The 9,605-nt window shown below is 40.9% G+C and overlaps 1 long non-coding RNA gene across 2 annotated transcripts in view; it reads left to right on the top strand.

The window, feature by feature from the left end:
• Nucleotides 1-240: 240 nt before the first annotated feature.
• Nucleotides 241-9,605, top strand: part of LOC120041856 — a 58,512-nt gene continuing 49,147 nt past the window's right edge. Inside the window, exons 1-4 of one of the 2 annotated variants that reach the window (XR_005475959.1) lie at nt 241-339; nt 557-693; nt 885-994; nt 3,385-3,663. This is a non-coding gene — a long non-coding RNA (uncharacterized LOC120041856). Of the gene's footprint in view, nt 340-556; nt 694-884; nt 995-3,384; nt 3,664-9,605 lie in introns of those variants that run through there. The other variant, XR_005475958.1, reaches the window with a different exon arrangement.

Raw genomic sequence — 9,605 nt, 5'->3', positions numbered from 1 at the left:
AGCTACAGACTAGCAACAACACCCTGACCAAAGAGAGAGACCAGCTACAGACCAGATACAACACCCTGACCAAAGAGAGAGACCAGCTACAGACCAGATACAACACCCTGACCAAAGAGAGAGACCAACATACCAGCGACAACACCCTGACCAAACAGAGAGACCAGCTACAGACCAGATACAACACCCTGACCAAAGAGAGAGACCAGCTACAGACCAGATACAACACCCTGACCAAAGAGAGCTACCAGCTACAGACCAGATACAACAGCCTGACCAAAGAGAGAGACCAGCTACAGAAAGAGACAGAACGTCTGAAACAATCTTTAGTTGAGAAAGGTGAGTCAAATTGTCTAATGACTGTTCTGTTTGACAGTCTGTATCAGTTCACATGTCACTTACAAACAGGAAATGTAACTTATATTAAATGAACAATGTGATAAACATTCTCCAACTTCCAAACCATCCATTAGTTAGTTTCTTCCTTGAGTGTCTGATTGATACTTAATTCAATGTTGTATTAAAGTGACTAAAGCAAGAAATGTTCAACTTACAGTGTGTCCTCAAGGATGGAAGAAGCTTGGTAGCAGTTGTTACTACGTCTCTACTGAGTTAAAATCCTGGGAGGAGAGCAGACAGGACTGCAGAGACAGAGGAGCAGACCTGGTGGTCATCAAGAGCCAAGAACAACAGGTGTGTGAGAAAGAGAGAGGGTGACAGAGAGAGAGAAAGAGTGAGAGAGTGAGAGTGAGAGTGAGAGAGAGAGAGAGAGAGAGAGAGAGAGAGAGAGAGAGAGAGAGAGAGAGAGAGAGAGAGAGAGAGAGAGAGAGAGAGAGGTGTAATGGCTATGTTTTAACAATGTTGTCTCTCTCCCACAACTGCAGACTTTTGTCAATTGGTTATGTGGAGTAAAGAAATATGTCTGGATTGGTCTGACTGACTCTGTTACTGAGGGGACCTGGAAATGGGTGGACGTCACACGACTGACCACAAAGTAAGACATTCATGAATTCTGTGTCACTATGTCATCACTGTCTGGAGTAGAAGGTTCAGATTGGACAGCCTGATTCTGTGTTGTTTCTTCTACAGGTATTGGATCAGTGGACAGCCTGATTCTATGTGTTGTTTCTCCTACAGGTATTGGAACAGTGGACAGCCTGATTCTGTGTTGTTTCTCCTACAGGTATTGGAACAGTGGACAGCCTGATTCTATGTGTTTCTCCTACAGGTATTGGATCAGTGGACAGCCTGATTCGATGTGTTGTTTCTCCTACATGTATTGGAACAGTGGACAGCCTGATTCTATGTGTTGTTTCTCCTACAGGTATTGTAACAGTGGACAGCCTGATTATATGTGTTGTTTCTCCTACAGGTATTGGAACAGTTGACAGCCTGATTCTGTGTTGTTTCTCCTACAGGTATTGGAACAGTGGACAGCCTGATTCTATGTGTTGTTTCTCCTACAGGTATTGGAACAGTGGACAGTCTGATTCTATGTGTTGTTTCTTCTACAGGTATTGGAACAGTGGACAGCCTGATTCTGTGTTGTTTCTTCTACAGGTATTGGAACAGTGGACAGCCTGATTATAAGTGTTGTTTCTCCTACAGGTATTATAACAGTGGACAGCCTGATTCTATTTGTTTCTCCTACAGGTATTGGAACAGTGGACAGTCTGATTCTATGTGTTGTTTCTCCTACAGGTATTGGAACAGTGGACAGTCTGATTCTATGTGTTGTTTCTCCTACAGGTATTGGAACAGTGGACAGCCTGATTCTATGTGTTGTTTCTCCTACAGGTATTGGAACAGTGGACAGCCTGATTCTATGTGTTGTTTCTCCTACAGGTATTGGAACAGTGGACATCCTGATTCTACGTGTTGTTTCTTCTACAGGTATTGGAACAGTGGACAGCCTGATTCTATGTGTTGTTTCTCCTACAGGTATTGGAACAGTGGACAGCCTGATTCTATGTGTTGTTTCTCCTACAGGTATTGGAACAGTGGACAGCCTGATTCTATGTGTTTCTCCTACAGGTATTGGAACAGTGGACAGCCTGATTCTATGTGTTTCTCCTACAGGTATTGGAACAGTGGACAGTCTGATTCTGTGTTGTTTCTTCTACAGGTATTGGAACAGTGGACAGCCTGATTCTATGTGTTTTTTCTCCTACAGGTATTGGAACAGTGGACAGCCTGATTCTATGTGTTTCTCCTACAGGTATTGGAACAGTGGATAGCCTGATTCTATGTGTTTCTCCTACAGGTATTGGAACAGTGGACAGCCTGATTCTATGTGTTTCTCCTACAGGTATTGGAACAGTGGACAGCCTGATTCTATGTGTTTCTCCTACAGGTATTGGAACAGTGGACAGTCTGATTCTGTGTTGTTTCTTCTACAGGTATTGGAACAGTGGACAGCCTGATTCTATGTGTTGTTTCTCCTACAGGTATTGGAACAGTGGACAGCCTGATTCTATTTGTTTCTCCTACAGGTATTGGAACAGTGGACAGTCTGATTATATGTGTTGATTCTTCTACAGGTATTGGAACAGTGGACAGCCTGATTCTATGTGTTGTTTCTCCTACAGGTATTGGAGCAGTGGACAGTCTGATTCTGTGTTGTTTCTCCTTCAGGTATTGGAACAGTGGACAGTCTGATTCTATAGGTTGTTTCTCCTACAGGTATTGGAATAGTGGACAGTCTGATTCTGTGTGTTGTTTCTCCTACAGGTATTATAACAGTGGACAGTCTGATTCTGTGTTGTTTCAACTACAGGTATTGGAACAGTGGACAGCCTGATTCTATTTGTTCATCCTACAGGTATTGGAACAGTGGACAGTCTGTGATTCTATGTGTTTCTCCTACAGGTATTGGAACAGTGGACAGCCTGATTCTATGTGTTTCTCCTACAGGTATTGGAACAGTGGACAGCCTGATTCTGTGTTGTTTCTTCTACAGGTATTGGAACAGTGGACAGCCTGATTCTATGTGTTGTTTCTCCTACAGGTATTGGAACAGTGGACAGCCTGATTCTATTTGTTTCTCCTACAGGTATTGGAACAGTGGACAGTCTGATTATATGTGTTGATTCTTCTACAGGTATTGGAACAGTGGACAGCCTGATTCTATGTGTTGTTTCTCCTACAGGTATTGGAGCAGTGGACAGTCTGATTCTGTGTTGTTTCTCCTTCAGGTATTGGAACAGTGGACAGTCTGATTCTATGTGTTGTTTCTCCTACAGGTATTGGAATAGTGGACAGTCTGATTCTGTGTGTTGTTTCTCCTACAGGTATTATAACAGTGGACAGTCTGATTCTGTGTTGTTTCTTCTACAGGTATTGGAACAGTGGACAGCCTGATTCTATGTGTTGTTTCTCCTACAGGTATTGGAACAGTGGTGAGCCTAATGGTGGAAGAGCTGAGAACTGTGTGTATTTCTACTCCTGGTCATCAGACACAGGAGAATGGTGGGACTATGAATGTTCCTATAAATACAGATGGATCTGTGAGAAATAGGATTCATCCTCTGTACTCTCTGAACTGCTAAATAAGATTATGCTAAGTACTATCAATCATAAACTATTTTCTGCTCATTCAATTTACCTTGTCAAGTACATGTAATATATAACAATACAAATGTATAATACATTATAATAAAAATAACAGACCATATGCAATAGCAATACAATGAATTGATAACAGAAAGACTGTTCTCTCTGTTGTCGTGGAAATTCACCACTAAGGACTCAAATTCAAAGGAAATGAATCAATCTTTATTATCACAGTCGTAGAGGTTTATTGACTCAATACAAGCCTGATGTTAATTTTTATTATTATTACTTTTTAGTTTAGTCTACTTCCTAAATGTTTTTCTTAACTCTACTTGAACTGCACTGTTGGTTAAGGGCTTGTAATTAAGCATTTCACGGTAAAGTCTACACTTGTTGTATTCGGAGCATGTGACAAATAAAGTTTGATTTGATTTGAGACCCTTTATACTGCGACACAAACAAGTCATATCAGCACGGTTGGTTCCTGCATGAGACTGACTGATACCACACCAGGCTTTTTACCTTGAAACTGAGATACTCCTTTTAGTTCCCAGAGCAATGTTCTGGGTGTACGGTGACAATGCCTATACAGTGAGAGTGTTGATTCCTCCCATGTACAGTCAATCAGTTACTCTCATGAATTCAATCAAGTTGGATATTAGAAAAGCACCATTATTCTAAACATACAAGTGGATAAACAGAGAGAAAATGTCACACTATTATATAATAGTTGATCTAAAATGGAGTCTAGAAGGACTGTTCTCTACTGTATAATAGTTGATCTAAAATGGAGTCTAGAAGGACTGTTCTCTACTGTATAATAGTTGATCTAACATGGAGTCTAGAAGGACTGTTCTCTATTGTATAATATTTGATCTAACATGGAGTCTAGAAGGACTGTTCTCTACTGTATAATAGTTGATCTAACATGGAGTCTAGAAGGACTGTTATCTCTGCTGTATCATATAATCTCTGACACTTTAAGACTGAAAATGTGAATGTACTATATATCAGGATATATCAGACCCTTGTGCAGACTGTGTAGAGGTAACAATGTTTATTGTAACAACAGGGGCAGGCAAACGATTGGTCAAGGCGGGAAGGGGTCGATAATCCAGAGTAGTGGGGCCAAGGTACAGCACTGTAGGCAGGCCCAGGGTCAGGTCAGGCAGAGGTCGGTAATCCAGAGTGGGGCCAAGGTACAGGACGGCAGGCAGGCGGGCTCAGAGTCAGGACAAGCAGGGGTCAAAACCAGGAGGGCGAGAAAAGAGAGCCTGGAAAAAGCAGGCACTGAGACACTAAACGCTGGTAGTCTTGAACAAACAAGATGACCTGGCACAGACAGAAAACAGGTATAAATACCCAGGGGATAATTGGGGAAGATGGGCGGCATCTGGAGGGGGGTGGAGACAAGCACAAGGACAAGGTGAAACAGATCAGGGCGTGACACTATATGTGTTTTACAAACACACACACACACACACACACACACACACACACACACACACACACACACACACACACACACACACACACACACACACACACACACACACACACACACACACACACACACACACACACACACACATGGAGAAGTAACAACACGTGTAACCCTCCCACCTGAGAATCTGTGTTTTTCAGCCATTTATTTCCTGTGTTTCAGGAAGCAAAATCTATGTCACTTGAATCTCTCTGGATTAATGGTGATTTAGCATGTACATCTTGGTGGGGCAAACTCAACAACTGCTACAATATCAACTGAACATTTTGTTGAAAACAAATATTTGAAGGGTAAGGGAAGAGCCTTACCAAAAATATATTGCCATTGGGCGAATCATATACACAATCGCAAATACCACTCAAATGGACGGCAGTTCATCCAAACCTCATGGCAAGTGGAACATGGCAAATGCGAAGTGTCATACACCAAAAATCCCAAAGATAGCGAGCGTGCTCTACCGTAGATTTTCATTTGGCATATGACCATTTATCATCAAAAAAATGTCAATTATTCATATGTTATAACTGTATGAACATACATTTGTCTTATTTTATTTAGTTTATCCATAAGGCCTGTGTTTTGTCCATTTGCAATATATGATCATAGGAAGTCGGCTTCCGAACCCAAAAGTCAGTGAACCATGGCCAAATGGCATAAGAAATGTCCAAATGCCATACATACGTATTGAAAGTACCAAATCAGGATGTTATGTCCACTTGCAATATATGATCATAGGAAGTCGGCGCACGGCTGTTCATTTGCAATGTCTTACAATGGGCATTTACCATCACAAATTTGACATGCAGTAATATACTGCAGAAATGCCCAAATGATTGGCCCGTTGAACTCGGGATGGCCAGACATTGATAGTGGTTCCTCTCCATCGCTCGTTGGTGTTGATTTCAGCATGTCCATTTGGTGATTGTAAATCCCTCATTGAAAACATGGGAAATGTACTGTCCATTTGCAATGTCTTACAATGGGGATTTACCATCACGAATTTGACATGCTCTAATATACTGCAGAAATTCCCAATTGACTGGCCCGTTGAACTCGGGATGGCCGGGCAGTGATAGTAGTTCCTCTCCATCGTTCGTTGGTGTTGATTTCAGCATGTCAATTTGGTGATGATTCGTCACTGTTTAAACTTATTGCAAATGGACAAAAGTCAAGCCCTCAAGTCAGCGTCCGTCAGTCAGTAAGATATCATTCTGACACCAAACTGATACAAACTGACACCACAACCACTTTGTCCAACTCGTTTAGAAGCCAACTATCACATATTTCAGAGCAGGCTCAAAATTCACAGCGCCTTCTGTTTAAACCATAATAAAAACTTAAAACACGTAGTTACATTCTAGCTGTGGGTCTAGTTCTGACATTATGTGTATGACCTTAATTAGTGCTGAAAATCCACTTTTTCCGGGCGTTGCTACGGGGTCCCTGAATGAGCTATTAGACAGAAACTTTAGGATCCGTCTCTATGGGTCGAAGTGGTTTCAATGCACCAAGTCTTGTGACTCTGGGACTTTTCTAAATGTTGTCATTTTCGCGATGGTCAAGATGAATTGAAGTTTTTGCAAATGTACGAGGCTGTTTCTCGGTCTGAGAACCTTCTAGAGCCACATAACTCACCACGCACTATAGACTTGAGCTCTAAAACAGGTTTCTAAAGTTTCAGAGCTCTAGGTCTGACGGTTCTTTGATATTTTGAACGAAGGTACCTATTGAAGGCTCTGTGTGTCTATAAGCCTCACACTGTGTCACTCCCCATTGACTGTGTATGTGTTTGAGTTCAGAAAATCACAGAAATTACGTAGAGCTCCGAAACCCGCCTTAAAACCTGATGAGGACAGAGGGCGCTGTTTTCACTTTGGGGGAAAAACGTGCCCAATTTAAACGGCCTCGTACTCAATTCTTGCTCGTACAATATGCATATTATTATTACTATTGGATAGAAAACACTCTCTAGTTTCTAAAACGTTTGAATTTTGTCTGTGAGTAAAACAGAACTCATTTGGCAGCACACTTTCTGACCAGGAAGTGGAAAGTCTGAAAATTATGCTCTGTTCAAGGGCCTGCCTATAAATGGGCATGATACGTATGAGTATACATGCACGTCATACACCTTCCCCTAGATGTCAAGAGGAAGTGAGAGAAGAAATGAAGTGTTTATCTTGGTCTGAGGTGGAATATATCCTCTTGGCACGACGAGTCATCCATTTCCTGTTTTCTGGAGAGCGCGCAGATGGACCTGGAATTGCCTTCTGAAAAGCCGTCGTTATAGGCGACTACTATCTCCGGCTTTGATTTTATTTGATACATGTCACAATATCATCGTAAAGTATGTTTTTTCAATATAGTTTTATTAGATTTTTTAAAATTTATTCGGGACGTTAGGCGTGTTGCGTTGTGTGCCTTTGTTCAGAAAGGAGAGCTTCGCGCCACTTAGCCAGTGTGCTTGCTAATTCAAGAGGGAAAAACGATGTTCTAAATCCAAACAACGACTGTTCTGGACAAAGGACACCTTGTCCAACATTCTGATGGAAGATCACCAAAAGTAAGAAAAATTTTATGATGCTATTTCATATCTGTCGAACTGTATACTAGTAGTTTTGCGCCCAGGTTTTGGCCGCTCTCTCGCTATAACATAAGCCTTATGTCGTAATGAAGATATTTTTTGAATTCTAACACTGCGATTGCATTAACCTGTTATGGCTGCAAGCCCGACACCGGTACAACTATGACAACATCCCCCCACCCCCCCCACACTGATTAGCATCGCTAGCATAGCGTCACAATTAAATAGTAGCATCTAAATATCATTAAATCACAAGTCCAAGACACCAGATGAAAGATACAGATCTTGTGAATAAACCCATCATTTCTGTTTTTTAAAATGTTTTACAGGGAAGACACAATATGTAAATCTATTAGCTAACCACGTTAGCAAAATACACCATTTTTCTTTGTCCACCATTTTTTCTCTCCACCACTAGCTATCACCAATTCGGCCAAATAAAGATATTGATAGCCACTAACCAAGAAAAAACCTCATCAGATGACAGTCTGATAACATATTTATTGTATAGGATAGGTTTTGTTAGAAAAATGTGCATATTTCAGGTAGAAATCATAGTTTACAATTGCACCCACCATCACAACTCGACTAGAATTACTACAGAGAGCAACGTGTTTTACCAATTTACTCATCATAAAACATTTCATAAAAATATACAGCTCACAGCAATGGAAAGACACAGATCTTGTGAATTCAGACAATATTTCAGATGTTCTAAGTGTTTTACAGCGAAAACACAATAAATCGTTATATTAGCATACCACATATGCAAACGTTACCCCAGCATGAATTCAAGCCAAAGAGAGCGATATCGTTATCATCGCCAAAATATATTAATTTTTTCACTAACCTTCTCAGAATTCTTCCGATGACACTCCTGTAACATCATATTACAACATACATATAGAGTTTGTTCGAAAATGTGCATATTTAGCCATAAAAAAACGTGGTTATACAATGAAAATAGTAGCAAAACAAGCCTGGAAATGTCGGTCGCCATCTTTCACAGTGATCTTGTCTCATGGATAACTATTCATAAACTTGACTAAAAAAATATAAGTTGGACAGCTATCGAAAGACAAATTAGTTCTTAATGCAATCGCTGAATTACATTTCTAAAATTATCCTTACTGTGCAATACAGGGTTCGCCAAGCGAAGCTATACCAAACAAAATGGCGGAATATGCGTTTAAAATGTTTCGACAGAAACACGATTTATCATCATAAATTGTTCTTACTGTGAGCTGTTCTTCCATCAGAATCTTGGGCAAAGAATCCTTTCTTGGGTCTAATCGTCTTTTGGTCGAAAGCTGTCCTCTTGCCATGTGGAAATGCCCACTAACGTTCGGCATGAACTGGAAACGTGCCCAGCGGTTCAAAGTGTCTCAGAAATAAATGCCTCAAAATCGCACTAAACGGATATAAATTGCTATAAAACGGTTTAAATTAACTACCTTATGATGTTTTTAACACCTCTAACGAGTAAAAACATGACCAGAGAAATATTACTGGCTAAACAAAAGCTTGGAAGGAGGCGAGTCCGACGTCCTTCGTGCGCCAGGCGCAGGCAGCAAAGGGAAGCTACTTCCGGTATTTGCTGTTTTATACAGCCCCTGATTGCGCAATCGACTCCATTCAAAGCGTCATCACGTACTGACATCCAGGGGAAGACGTAAGAAGTGTCTGTTTCTCCATAGCATTTACAGGGACCTTTAAACTGACTCCAGATCAGGGGCCAAAATATCTGAAATCTGACTCCCTGTCATGAAAAGTGCTGTAGAAGGAGTTCTGTTCAACTCAGAGACAAAATTCCAACGGCTATAGAAACTAGAGAGTGTTTTCTATCCAATAATAACAATAATATGCATATTGTACGAGCAAGAATTGAGTACGAGGCCGTTTGAAATGGGCACCCTTAATCAGAGCTACTCAATACTGCCCCTGCAGCCATAAAAAGTTAAGAACTAA

The sequence above is a fragment of the Salvelinus namaycush genome, unplaced genomic scaffold, assembly GCF_016432855.1.
Source record: "Salvelinus namaycush isolate Seneca unplaced genomic scaffold, SaNama_1.0 Scaffold563, whole genome shotgun sequence".
NCBI lineage: Eukaryota > Metazoa > Chordata > Actinopteri > Salmoniformes > Salmonidae > Salvelinus > Salvelinus namaycush.
This window is presented reverse-complemented; position numbering and strand designations above follow the sequence as displayed.